The sequence below is a fragment of the Heterocephalus glaber genome, unplaced genomic scaffold, assembly GCF_053883595.1.
Source record: "Heterocephalus glaber isolate CG9 unplaced genomic scaffold, H.glaber_assembly_v1.0 deba00001456, whole genome shotgun sequence".
Lineage (NCBI taxonomy): Eukaryota > Metazoa > Chordata > Mammalia > Rodentia > Bathyergidae > Heterocephalus > Heterocephalus glaber.
Window position 1 is genome coordinate 2,669,290 of NW_028258304.1, and position 15,491 is coordinate 2,684,780.

General features: G+C 44.4%; 1 long non-coding RNA gene across 2 annotated transcripts in view; it reads right to left on the reverse strand.

Moving 5' to 3' along the window:
- LOC110350271 (uncharacterized) overlaps positions 1 to 15,491 on the reverse strand; it is a 30,158-nt gene that overhangs the window by 14,427 nt on the left and 240 nt on the right. For both annotated transcript variants that reach the window (XR_002396730.2, XR_002396731.2), the window contains exon 2: positions 14,609 to 14,692. This is a non-coding gene — a long non-coding RNA (uncharacterized LOC110350271). The remainder of the gene's footprint in view (positions 1 to 14,608; positions 14,693 to 15,491) is intronic.

Below are 15,491 nucleotides of genomic sequence, written 5' to 3' on the forward strand. Positions count from 1 at the left end.
GATTCAGGCGCAATACCAGGATTAAGCACACCCCACCCTAGGTGTGAATGCTACCTGCTCTAAGGTTGGTAGCCTGGATAGGATATAAGGGACAGAAAGAGAATCGCTGCTTGTTGCTTCTCCTTGCTGCTTGCTGCTTTCTGCATTCTGCCTGCCATGGACTGTGATCCCCCTCTGCCATGCTATCATGTCTTAGAGTCAGCCAATTGTGAACTGAAACCTCTACAAACTGTGAGCTGAAATACACCCTTCCTCTTTTAACTTGGGGTGTCAGGTATTTTGTCTCAGCAACAAGAAAAGTAACTAAGATAGTGGTTAATAATGTTAAACGAGCTGGGTGTTTTCAAGGCCAACCTGGGCTACATAATGAGTTCAAGGCCAGGCTGAATTTCACAGCCAGACCTTGTCTTAAAAAAAAAAAAGAAGTTAAATGAAGAGGACATTGACAAATAAGAGGCCTGCAGCAAGTTTCTCAGTTCTTCAGCCCAGTGGTCAGAGGTACGTGGTCCAGGTGGGGCACAGGGTGACTACAACTACCAAATCACAGGAGACTACAGGGAGGAGGTTGGCCCTGAAGATGCTGGGAGGCTGCTGTTGGACACAACACTGAAGGGGGCTGGTCCCACTCCAGTTCTCCGCTTTTGTCTCATTGGATTTCCAGGGATTGGGTGTTGGGATCTGCTCTGAGTCAGGAAAAGATCATTTCACATGCTTCAGCTAAAGTGAAAGAAAACCTATGTTGGCTTCTTTTCATGCTGGATTTCCGGGGGTGGGGGTTAGGGATAGCCCTATGTGGCACCTGATCACATGGAGGAGGAGCCGGGCTCTCTGAGCTTTCACTACAGGCATCTTCAGCCCTGGCTTCATATCTAAGTAGCCTTTTCTGGCTGTGCAGAAGGGAGTACGTTTCTTCTCCAAATGTGGGCAGCACAATAGGGTGGGGCCGGAAGCACCCCTCAAGAGAAGCATTTTGTGATGCAAAAAAAAGGGGTTTGAAGGAAAGAAAGGACAGAGTATGAGACTCCCCTCTCTGGTCCCATTCTAACTAATCATATCCTCCTTCTCATTTGGGCCCCTGAACAGACTAGGAATGTTCTAGAAATTTGTGCAGGGAGAATGGGGTCATTAGACTGGCTGGCCACTCACAGAGATACCCCATGGTGTCAATTCACCTCAGAGCTTAGTCTAACTGAGCCTCAGCCTTGCCTGGCCCAAGACCTGAGTTAGCAAAACACAAGGAGTAGGTCAGCTCTCTGGGGGCTGACTCACTAAGCCAGCTCCGGGACATTGCTCTCTCTACAGTGAAAATATTTTGATCTCCTAGCCATTATGTTTCTTCTCAATTAAGCCCTGACCCTTCCTCCCCTTGGGATGGCTGGACAGTGAGGCATCTTTAACCTCAAGGAACCACTATAGAGAAGGCCGAGAACAGAACACCAAGGACTGAGGCCAGTCAGATTTAGTCTCTTCCCCCACTACTGGATCAAGTTTTCCCAGACTGAGAGATGCCTGCTGCCTTCAGGTAGGGCCCCAGGTCACAGGTGAGGGTCGCTGTCCCTCTCATTTCCTCATGCCCTAGGAGTGCAGCAATCAAAAAAACAAAAACAAAATACCATGACAGACCAAGAGAAAATGCAGAATAAACCTTTTTTCCACCTTTCATTATTAAATAAAACAAAACAGAATGAAAAAAAGACGCTGAAAACTATATAGCTGACTTTGCGGGCAGATAAAACTTTGCCTAAGGAGTTAGCCAGATGTCTAAGGATATTCTGGGGGTATAGTGGCTTAGGTAAAAAGGTCAACTCTGTCCAAATTTGGAACAATGTTAGAGGCTATTTCAAGGCATGTGAAATGTCAACACCTGTGGTACAGGACTATTAGCAAAGCAAATATGAGTGACTGCACATGTGGCAACAAAATAATCAAACTTGCTGGCTGTTCAGCTTCATTTGGAAGAGGAAAATCTTAGGCAGGTAGTAAAGGCTGTCTGACTAGTCACTCCTTGTATCAACAACACAGCTTGTTTATCTTGATTATCTGGGTTCAGATGTAACAATCAAAACTTCAGGAAGTCTTGATTTGGAAAGAGCTATCTCCCCCACATTCTTCAAAGTTAGATGACACCAAATTCTGGATGTTGTCGATTTTTACTCAACAATGGTATCTTATGTTTATTTAATTTTATTTTTTTGAGACCGGGTCTTGCTATATAGCTCAGACTGGCCTTGAACTCACTATGTAGCCCAGGCTGGCCTCGAACTCATGACAATCTTCCTGCTTTAGCCTCCTGAGTGCTGGGATACAGGCATGTGGCAGAATGCCCTCTTACATTTATTTCTGTCTAAGGAGAGGTGAATTTAATATAAGTGGGTCTTCCTTTTTTAAAAAAAATCACTTCAGTTATTTGTCTCTTCTGAATTTCCTATTCAGTCATTTTCTTATTTATTTGCAAGCACTTCTTACCTGCCTAGAGTAACACCATTTTGTCGTACGTGTTGTAAATACATTTTCTTGGTTTGTGCATTGTCTCTTAACTTTATCTGGAATGTCTCCAAGTCACATCATCTGATAGGAATGAATGAGGTCACTCTGACAGTGGTGCCAAAATCTCATTAATTAAATTTAATAAGCACCTAATTTGCTGTTCATAATCAACATTTATTGAGCATGTACTGAGGGCTTCATGTGCCATTAATCCTCAGAATTATCCTAGAAAGTGGGGACTGTTATTAGTTCCATTTTGTAAATCAAGAAATAGAAATAGGAGAGGGTAAGTAATTTGCCTAGTAAGGGACGCAATGTGGGTCTAGAATCCAGACCTGTCCAACTTCCAAGTCCTTGGTTACAACCTTCTACTGTCCAATATAATAGCTACCTGTAGCCACTGAGCACTTGAAATGTGGCCAGCCTGATTTCAGACACCAAGTGTAAAAAAAAAAAAAAAGGTGAAGTCGAGTGTGGTTGTGCACTCCTGCAATCCCAGCTACATGGGAGTTTGAAGCAGGAGGATTCCAAGTTTGAACCTATCCTGGGCAACTTAGCAAAAACCTTCCCCAAAATAAAATTTAAAAGGGGCCAGGGATGTAGCTTAGTGGTAGACTAATTGCCTACCATATGTGAGGCACTGTTTTCAATCCCCAGAACTGCAAAAATAAATAAGATTTAAATTACATGTTGAAATAATATTTTGGCCACACTGAGATTAGCAAAATATTTTAATTTTAAAAAATATTGATGCTAGAAAATTTTAAATATGATTCACATAAATTTCTATCAACAAAACCTTTCTAACTACTTTCAAACATTGTCACCTTTCACTAGAGAGAAGGCAGTCTTTGCGTTAGCCTGAAATCTTCTCTCTCTTGGTAACATCACTGTTGGCTCTTTTTTATTTATTTATTGTTTTGGTTGTTTTTGAGACAAAGTCTCACTATGTAGTTCAGACTGGCCTTGAACTCACTACGTAGTCCAGGCGATCTTCCTGTGTTGGCTCCTTTTTAATTTGAACTAAAACCTCCAGTTATTTTTTCCTTTCTGTTTTTATACGCATTGAAATCACCTGAGCAAGGCCAGTGGTGTTCCTCAGTGGTCAAGACCCTGGGTCGATCCTCCACACTCCAAAAAACAGCATTTTGAAATCACCTCCAGACCTCACTTTCTTGAACAGCCTTGGTTCTCTCCACTTTCTCACAGGACCAGGTTTCCTCATCCTTGTCGCCCACTTGCAGGTATACTCCAGGCTATCTCTGTCCTTCCCGCCCCTCAGAGCCAAAACAGCCCTCCAGAGGGAGGCTACAGACGTCCCAGAAAGGCGATCCCCCCAACTTCAGAGGGACAGAGGGAGAGGTGGTCCAGAGAGAAAGGGGAGTTACAGTTGAATGGGTACAGGGATGAAGGGAAAGTTCTGGAGAAGGATGGTGGTCATGGGTGAACAACGACATGAATATACTTAATGCCCAGCACTGTACTCTTAAACTTGGTTAAGGACTGAAAGTAGCTCGGTCGTGGTGGGGGGCTGGGTTTACTCTCCAGCAGCGTGCGCACGCGCACACACACATACACGCGCCCACGCACGACTAATATGGTAAATGTTACTCACATTTCACCGCAATAATTTAAAAAATATTAGTGCCATTCTCATATAGGCTACAACATGAACGCTGGAAACATTCAACTAAGCAAAACAGGTCTGCCACAAAAGAACAAATACTAAATGATCCCACTCACACAAAAATATCTAGACTAGGCAAATTCCTAGAGGCAGAAAGTCGATCCCAAGTTACCGGGGGCGGAAGGCAGGGGAGAGAAAAAGAAAAGCTAGGGGTGGAAAGAGAATAGCAGTGCGGAACGGCAGAGGGGTACGCGTAGGCGCGGGGCAACCAGGGCCCAGGGCCGGGGACGCGCGCCCCGCGCTACCGGAGCGCAGACGGCTTTGTCCCCGCCGCGCCCGCTCCTCGCTGCGCGCCCCCGCACGCCGTCCTAGCCGAACAAAGGGCTCGAAGGAGCTGCCCCGCGCCCCGCCCGCGCCTACGCCTGGAGCCCGGCTACCTGCGGCTGCCCGGGGCCCTGGGAGGGTGGGTCTGGGTTTGCACTGCCCTGTTTACTTCGTGAGTGAGTACGAAGGATTTCCTCCTCCTGTCTCTCATCCGCCACCACCCCGCTCTGACTAGCAGAAGTACATACTTCCTGAATTCCTCCCATGCCCACGTAAAAACCACACACAAACACACACACACACACCCCACACACGAGGTTTGCTTTTGTTCTCCGAAATAGCATCATCCAGCAGGCGCCTCCCTGCACCTCGCGTGTCGAGGACACCGTGGAAACCGGGTCCCGTGGCGTCGCCCCGCTAATGGCGGAGCATTAACCCAGCGCAGAGGCCGCTCGGCTCCGCTCTTAAGGAGTCCTTTGTTTCCTGCTTTTCGAAACAGTGAATGCTTAGCCCCCAGCCCGGGAACCATTCCTGTTTTTCGCAGTCGGGTCTGAGAACTCCCTCTTTTGCGGGCCGGGCGGGGGAAGCGTCGCGTCCACCGCCCCCCCCCCCCCCCGGCTGGGCCTGCTCTCCAAGATGGCGTCCCCAGTAGCGCCTCCCCGTCCGGTGGCTGCACCCCACCACTACTGCAGCCTCCCCTTCCCACCCCTGACCCGCTTCGGGAACTGACCGCGCTGCTCCCGCCCCGCCGAGTTCCACCCGGCCCCTCCCTCTCACGTTTTCAATTTTGTCTTCTCCAGGTGCCCTGTCTCCCCATCCAAGAAAAGAACCTGCTACTTCTCTGTGTTATTGTCCTTTTTTCCTTCCACTTCCTACAAAACTTGAGCAGCTTTTTCTGATTGTTTTGTTATTATATGCCCATGGCTCACAATCCAAAGGTGTATGAGAAAGGGGACAGGCAGCAGATCACGTTTGCTAACCACTCACTTCCCTTCTCCTGGCCACGTATCGATGCCAGTTTCTTATTTATTTTTCTAGAAAAATTCTAGCTATGCATTTATATTCCCGAGCAGTATCATAAAAGGTACAGGCTGTTCTGCACACTTCGTAGCTTCTTGGAAGGCTACTTGGTCCTTCTGGCTCCCCACCCTCTCCTCCACTCCCCTCTGCAGTCTTCACACCACTGAAGCTGCCCTCTGAGGGCTGGATACATCTCCAGTTCCTTCCATCAGGTTCTATATCTGATCAGCTTGCTGGTCTGAGCATGCGACCTTTCTGACCTTTGCCATATCTCTCCAATTCCTCATCCTTGTGCTTCTGCCTGCACCTTCTTTTGGACCCCATTTATCACCTTAGGCCACTGCAGTAGCTTCCAGGCTGCCCCTCCCAAGATCTTATTACTGATCTCTCCTCCAGCCTTCCTTTCAGGAGATGGATAAGGTTTATTACACTGACCTAGGTGACCAGAGGCCAGGGTTAGGATCTGACTGAACCCTGTTCTTTCCTTGCCTAGCACCTCCTTCAGCAAATTGCCTGTGTCTCTGGTTTCCACCTGGATGTCCTCCAGGCCCTGTGAGCTCCAGCCCCTCAGGCTGTAATTACAGTTCCATTTCTCCCCTCCCCACCCTGGCTCCCAGAACAGCTGGCTCCCCCGTGGGCCACACTCTTTCCTGATGCCTGCACCTCTGAAAAGCCCTCCTCAATCTAAATATCGAGGTCCTCTAATCCTTGAGGCTTAGATTTGGCTGTGTTTCTCCCCTAAGCTTTCTGCATGTCCTCTGGTGGCAGGAACTGGTCTGTCCTTGTAGAGCCATTGTCTTGCACGTTATCCATATCTCTTATCCATATCTGTATCTCACCAGTGTCACTGACCACTGTGCCTGGGCAGCTGCTCCACCACACCTGTCCTGCTGCTGCCACCCATCAATCTCACACCCCCAGCATAGTGCTTTGCACAGGGGAGAAGGTTTGGTTGTGGAAGTCCCAAGATCTGGGCCCGAGCCCTGGATGTGACAGTGAACACGTTACATAGCTTTTCTAAGCCTCAGTCCCCCAATTGTAAAATGAGATAACAACCTATTTCATGGTGTGGTTGTGTTGATTAGATGAGACAGTATTTATGAGTAGCCAGCTGTAGTGATGTATGCTTGTAATCCTAGCACTCTGGGAGGCTGAGGCAGGAGGATTATAAATTCAATCCCAACCTGGACAACTTGGTGAGAACTTGTCTCAAAATAAAAGAAAAGCAAAAAGGTTATAGATATAGTACAGTAATCAATCAATAAATAATAAAAAGTGCTTTGTGAACTGTAAAACTATGTAAAGATATAAATAATTTTACTGACTGATTTTTTTCCTGGGGCCCTCCTGTATGCACTCTATTGCTGAGCTGTACCCCCAGCTCTACAGATTAATAATAGTAAAGATAAATATTACCCGGGTGTGGCAAGAGTGAATGCCTTTCCAAACAGAATTGTTTTAAAAAGTTGGAAATGTGGAAAATGAATCATTTCTCTTGGTTACTCAAACTTTGGGGATTGATTTGCAATTATTTCTTTAAATCAGTTACCAAGCTGGGCCTGGTGGCTCATGCCTATAACCCTAGCATTTTGGGAGTCTGAGGCAGCAGGATCCCAGCCTGAACAATTTAGCAACTTAAAACCTGTCTCAAAAAAAAAAAAAAAAAAGGGCTGGGGATTTAGCTCAGTGGTTCCTCCAGCTGCCTTGCAAGTGCAAGATTCTGAGTTCCATCCCCGGTTCCAAAAAAAAAAAAAAGCCTGGGTGCAAAGGTTCTGGGTTCAATCCCCAAGAAATAAACATACTCAAGTCCTGCTTGGGCAATTTAGCAAGACACTGTCTCAAAATAGATTAGATAGATAGTGCTAGGGATGTAGTTTGATGGTAGATTACCCCTGGGTTTGATTACCAGTACCACACACACAAACCAGTTACCAAATGGTATTAAATATATTAATAAAAGCTACAAATAATACAACTTTTGAACAATGAGGGACTAATTACGGTTTGTAGGAATAATACCTTGTCATCAAAACTACAAAATACTGTAAATTTTGGGGGTTGAGACAAGGTCTCCCTATGCAGTTTAGGCTGGCCTTTAACTTACTATGTAACCCAGGCTGGCCTCAAACTTGTGGTGATCCTCCTGCCTCAGCCTCTTGAGTGCTGGGGATTACAGGTGTATGCCACAAGGCCCAGCTACAAAATAATATTTTTGAAGACTATTAAATGATATGAGAAGCAGTTATAGCATAAAAACTTAAAAAGCAGGATATTAAATAGTATTTGTAGAGAGGTTTAAGTAGTGAAGACACTTTCCCCAGCATTCTCACAGCTTTTTATTAGGCCTCCAAATGGGGCACCTAGTGCCAAAGAGCTTGGGACACATTCCAGGCCTGAGTCTACACAAATAGCTCCCTCCCTGCTTCCCAAGAGCCAAGGATTCAGGACGGATGAACCAGGAGCCTAGTGCCTCTAGGGAGGCCTCAGCCTGTCCCAGATCTGTGGCAGCCTTTGCCTGCCTCTGTGTGCCCCTGGCCTGATATTCCAGGGTCTTCTCCATCATTCCACCCAGCTGAACTGTGGGCCTGAGACATATACAACCTCTCAGGTCCTGCTTCGACATTGTGTCCAGAGCAGGTTTATAGAAAGGGCCCTCTCCAGCCAAAACACAGGCTCCAGCTACAAACACCAGAGAACAAAGCTCCAAAAGAGGCCTTGTGGCCACAGGAGAAGGCAAGGTGAGATACCACAGGTGGTTTGGAAAATATATAGGGCTCCAGAGAGAAGGTAGCATTTACGATAATGTGAAGGAATTCGACAGATGGAGGTATTACAATAAAGTCATATGGTGCTTGTCTTACATTTCATACTTCAGGGGAGGAGAGGGATTTTTTTTATTTAAAATGTTTTCCTTCTCTTATTAAAACTTTTAGAGCTGGGAGTATAATCCAGTGGTAGAATGCTCATCTAGCATGTGTAAGGCCCTGGGTTTGATACCCAGAGTCACAAGAAAAAAACAATTTTTATTGTAGAAAATGTGGAAAATAAAGACAAGAAAAAGCCTGAGTCTCCTATAACCTCGCTATCTACAGCAGTGGTTCTCAACCTGGGCTCCTCCTCAGTATCTCCTATGGAGCTTTTAAGAAATACCAGGAACTATCTGCAGAAATTCTGTGATATCTTGTTTTTGTTACTCTCAGGCCTCAGGCTTAGAGTCTCACCGAATCTGTCATGAAAACATCTTCTGTTTCAGTCTCAAACCTCTTTCTCCACTGAGGTTTCATAGTCCCTTGCCTGTGTTTCCCAGACTTCCTCCTCCTGCTTTTACCTGTCACCTCAATAAAATGAACTCCTGGGGAGGCATCTGGCCTCTGGCCCCAGAATGGCCCAAACTCAAATCCCAGGCCAGGCTCTGCTAGCAAAGTAATTAATTTTACTTTTTACACAAAGCATATCATAACATTTCTATTCTTAGTCGGAGTTTTTCTTCCCGAGGTTTTACTACTGTAGACAACCTTGAACACACCCATGATTGTTTCCTTGAGAGAAATTATTTGAAGAGAAATTATTGTGTCAAAGGGTACATGATTTTCAAGGCTTCTGGTGTGTGTTGCCAATTTCTCCTCCAGTTTATCTAATTATACATCCACCAGCTGTATATGATGCCTTTTATAGTCATTCATCCCTGACAAAACTTTGTATTTAAAAAATACTGGGAGATTAAAAAAAACTATCTTTCTTTAACTACTATTATTGATGAAGTCGAGACTCTTTTTATTTACCACCACCACTTATTTTTTAATGATTTGCACCTGCCTTTTTTCTTCTATTGAGATATTAAACTTTTCCTCTTGATTTATAATCATTATTTTAATAAGAATACATTTGGATAAGTTAAAGTGCAAAATAAAGAAGCTAGATAATAGGAAATAGGGAGATAGGTCTTTTGCAGATGGGAAAGGGGCAAAGAGATGGAAGGAGAGGGGAGAGAGGGGAAGAGAAGGGGACATACAAAGAATTAAAATGTGTTATGTTTTATGTACCGGCTTCGCGTGGTGAATGTAATCATTATGTGCTGCAAACATGTGCTAGTAAAAATAATAATTTTTAAAAGAATACATTTGAGCCAGACGTGGTGGTACATGCTTATTCCCAGGACTCTGGGAGACTGAGACAGAATTACAAGTTCAAGCCTATCCTGGGCAACTTAGTGACTTAGCAAGAACCTGCCTCGAAATTAAAAACAAAAATTAAAAAGGCTCAGGATGCAATTCAATATACATTTTGAAACATCTTTCTTTTTTAGTTTTCAATTGTTTTACACCTTTAATGCAGAAAAATTGAAAATATTTACAATATCAAATTTCTAAATTGTTGTTATTGTTGTTGTTTGATACAAGGTCTCACTATATAGCCCAGACTAGTCTCAAACTTGTGGAAGTTCTCCTGCCTCAGCCGCCCTAGTTCCGGGAGTACAGGGTGTGTCACCATGCCCAGCTTCTAAATCTTTTCCCGTGCAGCTTTTGGTTTTGCTTTCATGTTCCTAGGTAGCAAGTTTTAAATAACCCCCATGACATTCCCTGACAGCTGAGACCTAATATGTATATATTTTTTGGTACCAGAGATCGAACTCAGGACCTTGTGCTTGAGAGGCACACTGAACTAAATCCCTGGCTGAGACCTAATATTAATTGGAGAGGGTTATAGAGATATTTCTCTGCCCACCTAGCTAGTGACTTTTACCTTTTTATTTCCATTTTTTTTTTACTGTGACTATGATAAGAAATATATTTTATATTGCACAAATAATATCTATTTTAAAATATTTCACGAAACATTGCTTACCCTGCCTCTATGTGGTAGTCTAAAATTTCCAAGTAAGAAAGTCAAACAGAGTAATTTTATTCTATTCTATTTTTTTAAAAACTAGAGGCTGGGCTGGGGATTTAGCTCAGTGGTGCTGATACCTGCCTCACAAGTGCAAGGGCCTGAGTTTGATCCCCCGTACCAAAAAAAAAAAAAAAAAAGAGGCTGAGGGTGTGACTTGGAGCTAGAGTGCATGCTTAGCATGCATGAGGCCCTAGGTTCAAGCTCCAGCACCAAGGGAAAAAGAAGTATTGGTCTTGACCCAATTATTTTTTATTTTTTTATTTTTTTGGTACCAGGGATTGAACTCGGGACCTTGCACTTGCGCGGCAGGCAGTGGAACCACTGAACTAAATCCCTGGCCCTTGACCCAATTATTAAATTGATTTAATAATCCATCAAGAGGATTTTAACAGAGAGTTTGAAAACCAAGACCATGAAGAGGGTGATTTTTGTTCTCCAGTCTCACCTGCTTCCATGCCACTGTTGCTCGTCCCACTGCAGAAGGTGATGGACAGGTCAGACAACCATAAATCCACAGAGGACCCTGAAGGCTTGTGTCTGGCCACTCAGGCTGAACTAAGCTTTGATTGATATCTAACAGGCGAGAGCCCAAACTTGGTTTTGAATTTCAATCCTGAGGTTGAGCACAAGGTTCCTTCCAGTTGCACAGCCCTGAAACCCTCACCCTCACCCTCACTTTCCTCACTTTAATGCACTGCTAGAAAATTCCTCTTGTCCACTGTGTGATCTGGGACTTGGCACCAAATGGTCGTCAGGATTTGCTCCAGCTCAGCCATTCTTGCAATTAGAGCCCACTCTTTTCTTGGGCAGAGAAATTAATCTGGTGCATTCTTTGCACATACATTTGGACTGGCACGGGGAAGCTGGCCTTACCCCGTGAGGAAGGAGAATAATTAGGTGATTTACTTTCAAGAAAAAGGCTGATGACACTGTCATGGGCTAGCACTGATCCTTACTTTGATAACAGAATTAAAACTAGGCTGGATGGGCCGGGGATTTAGCTCAGTGGTTTTGCTGCCTGCTGTGCAAGCGCAAGGACCCGAGTTCGATCCCCAGTATCAAAAAAACCCCAAAAACCTGGGCTGGGGATATAGCTCAGTGGCACTCTGCCTGCCTCGAGAGTGCAAGGTCCTGAGTTCAATCCCAATACCAAAAAGAAAAGAAAGAAAGAAATTAAAACTGAGGCAAAAATTTGCAGGAAAAAAGGCTTTAATTGGAAAGCAAGAGAAAATGGTAAGCTGGGCACGGTGGCGCATGCCTGTAATTCCAGTGCTCAGGAGCCTGAGGCAGGAGGATCACCACAAGTTTGAGGCCAACTTGAGCTACATAGTGAATTTAAGGCCAGAGTGAACTATTTAACGAGACTCTGTCTCAAAACAAAACAAAACAAGGCCCAGGGATTTAGCTCAGTGGTTCTGCCTCCTGCCTCGCAAGCACAAGGTCCCAAGTTCAATTCCCAGTACCAAAAGAAAAAAAAAAGAAAGAAAAAGATAAAGAAAAAAAAAAAAACCAAGAGAAAGCGGTAAGGAACTTTAGCTTGAGGAGCCAACAAAGATCAAGCTGGGTCTTCACTTAACAAAGGATAGTAAGAGAATCTAGGAAAAGGACTCAAACTGGTGCAGCTGGAGGGAGCACACTCTGAGGAAGAGTGTCCGGTTGGCCTGTGGACAAAAGAACAGAGCCCAGTGCTCTGAGGTGCATCAGTGGGCTGGGGGCTGGTTGATCATTATCTCAGCCCTGGATTCATAGGCAGAGCAATCCTTGTGACTTGAGGGGAGTTTGGTTCTCATGGGGGCGATCGGATCCTGGGGTGGGCTGCAGGGCTGTGCTCTGCCTGGAACCTAGGTGATTACAGCTTCAGGACAAAGCCTGGAGACTTCTAGGTATCACAGGGGGGCGTAGGTGCCATAAACCTGGTAATGATTCCTGCAAATCCTGAAAACTAGTTACTCTTATCTTGGTGTCCTCCATTTTAAAGGGAAATGAGATGATAGGTTAGGTATATTTACAATTTAGAAATCTTGTTTTGCCAACTTTTCCTAAATGGTTACCATATCTATATCCAAAGTTTTACAACAATTAAGGATATGAAACGAAGGTCAAACTTCGTCTTGCGTTTAGTTACCTTTTCGGTATCTGCCTATAGGCCCAAAGTGAAGGGTCATGGTTTTAGCAAAACTGCTTTTAAGTCCCTGATTGCTCCACAAGAAAACACAAATCATGCTTTTAATGAGTAACAGGTTAAGGGCACAGGAATTTGTCTGCCCTCTGACCCTTTGGTGGTCTCTGACTGTGTCAACCTAAAATAAAGAAGCAAGGAGGGTCAGGGTCAGGGATTTAGCTCAGTAGTTCTGACACCTGTCTCACAAGTGCAAGTTCTCGAGTTCCATCCCTGGTACCAAAAAAAAAAAAAAAGAAGCAAGAAATCCATGAGGAATCCCTCAGAAGACACATCAACCTAGGGACTGAGGTCTGGGGACTTGAATTGAAAAGTCCCTGTTCTCTATGGGATCTCCTAATCTTCACCTCACCTCAGTACTGGAGACTGAACCTGAGAACTACCCCCCTGTCAACCCTTTTCATTTTTATTTTTTTTACTTTGAGACAGCATCTCACTAAATTTTTCAAGTTGGCCTGGAATTTGCAATCCTCCTGCCTCAGCCTCCTGAGTAACTGGGATCACAGGCATGGGCCACCATGTCTAGCAATTTACCAACCTGTTCTGGGCCAAGTCAAAACTCCTCTATGCCTCATTTTTCTCATCCATAAATGGTTATAATAATGGCAGCTTTCTCAGGATTGTGGAGAAATATAGTTGAAATCTGCAGCAGTACAGTGCTAAGCAGTGGTGGTTGTGATTTGTATTGAGACCTTTTTGATTTTTGAAAAGTCGTTGAACTATTGGCCATTGAATTTGGATAATGCTTTGTGCCTATGGTTTAACTACAGTTAGAGTTAATGGTTTTAATAGTTTTTTTGTTTTTTTGTTTTTTTTTTTTTTAGACAGAGTCTCTCTATGTAGCCCAGGCTGGCCTTGAACACAGAGCAATCTTCCTGGATCTTCCTGCCTCAGCCTCCTGAGTGCTGGGATCATAGCCTTGTGCCACCATGCCTGGCAATGATTCTAACAGTCTTGAAAGGGGTTCTGGAATTTAGGCCAGGCACCTCTAGCAATTGCTATTTTTAGGATTGACGGTACATGTGCAAGTTTTTATGCAGTGAACAAAACACAACTGGGCCGAGTCAAATGCACGGCATATATTTTAATTTCCCTTCCTACAGAGCTATCCGGGCTTCCTGTAGAGCAATCACAGCCTGCCTTGCAGGCATCTGTGAGCTTTTGGGATGGTGTCCCCTGCCCTGAGCAACCCTTCATCCACTAAACACCCAAGGGTGTCTTTGGAAGAGAAGCTCTAGAGCAGCAAGCTAGGCACAGAGATGAGTTTTAGTCCTTCAGGAATACAGCGAGGTCAAGATGGCAGAGACCCTGTGCAAACCCTGATAATGGTGAGACTGTGAATGGAGCAACATAAAAGCTCAGGCAAAATTTATAGCTCAGAACATTTCCATGATGCCTTCTCTAGGGTACAGGGTGCTCCTGTGGCCCTTTTCCTTCCCCTGGATAATGTCCTGCAGGAGCATGGGGTGGGGGCTTGTCTGGCCCTCAAGGGCTTTCCCTTCTCTCAGAAGAGCCAATGGCTAGAATAGGCTCAGGGCTGTGTCAGGCCCGCTCCCTGCTTGGCTGGGGAGAGCTGAGAAGGACTGCAGGTCCCCAACCCTGGCAGGCAAACCAGAGTCTCTCCTGGGAATTAGAAACCTGAACAGAGCCTCTCTGAGCCTGGCAAGCTTGAGGAGTGTCACATGAGCCATGGAGTTGTAGAAAGAAAGGCCCCTGGCTGCCCCGGTCCCTGCCTGTCTGCTTCAGTTTGTTATTCTACCTTTAGTCTCTGGGCCATGCCAGTCTCCTTCCATGAAGTCACATTAGGACTAGGTGGTCAGAGTTGCTTCTGGAGAACTCAAAAAACAAGCAAAAAATCCAACTCAAACCAAAACAAGCCAGGAACCATTATGAATATTACAGCATCTAAGGAGTAGAGACATGGTGAGGTGCAGAGGGCATGAACTTTGGTCCTTTGTTCTTTGAAACTTTTTCCATACCCAGAATAGTTTTGAATCTTGGTTTCCAACTGGCCTGCTGTATAAGCTTATGCAAGCTTCCTGAGCCTTAATTTCCTTGACTATAAAGTGGGAATCACCTACCTCATAAAATTGGTTTGTTAGGCCTGGGATTTAGCTCAGTGGCACCGAGACTGCCTTGCAAGTGCAGGGTCCTGAGTTCGATCCCTAATACAAAAAAAAAAATGGGTTTGCTGATTAGTCAAGTGACATTTCTTGTGGTTACTCAGTGGTTATTTTTGCTTATTTCCTAACCAGCAGCTGTGTGACAAAGAGCTAAGACCTATGGAGATTAGTGACATAAGGATTCTTTAAATATTAGTACATTTTTTAAAAACACCAAGAATACTTAATTCTTTCTTTTCTATGTATTTCTAAGAATAAGACATTTTAATACTTTCCTCTTTTTCTTTTTTGGTAAGTGGAAATCAAGTCCTCATGCATGCTAGGTAAGTACTTTATCCCTGGAATGTAAACTAGTACAACCACTGTGGAAATCAGTATGGAGATTTCCAAAACAACTAAAACTAGAAATTCCATTCAACCCAGCTATTGCCCTTCTAAGTATCTACCTGAAAGACTTTAAAACATAATATTACAATGAAACATGCATACTTATGTTTATAGCAGCACAGCCATAATAGCTAAATCTTGGAAGCAGCTTATATGTCCATCAAAAGATAAATAGATAGGGCCAGCTCAGTGGTATTGCTCCTGCCTGGCATGTCCAAGGCCCTGAGTTCGATCCCCAGTATAAAAAAAAAAAGATAAATAGATAAAAAATGTGGTATATATACACAAAAGAGTACTACTTTGCCATAAAGAAGGATAGACTTGATTGTTCGTTTTTGCCTCTGGGGATCGAACTCAGGACCTTGTGCTTGCAAGGCAGGTGGTGGAACCAATGAGCTAAATCCCCGGCCCAGGCAATTCTAAATATTTAATAATAAATAAATAAATAAATAAA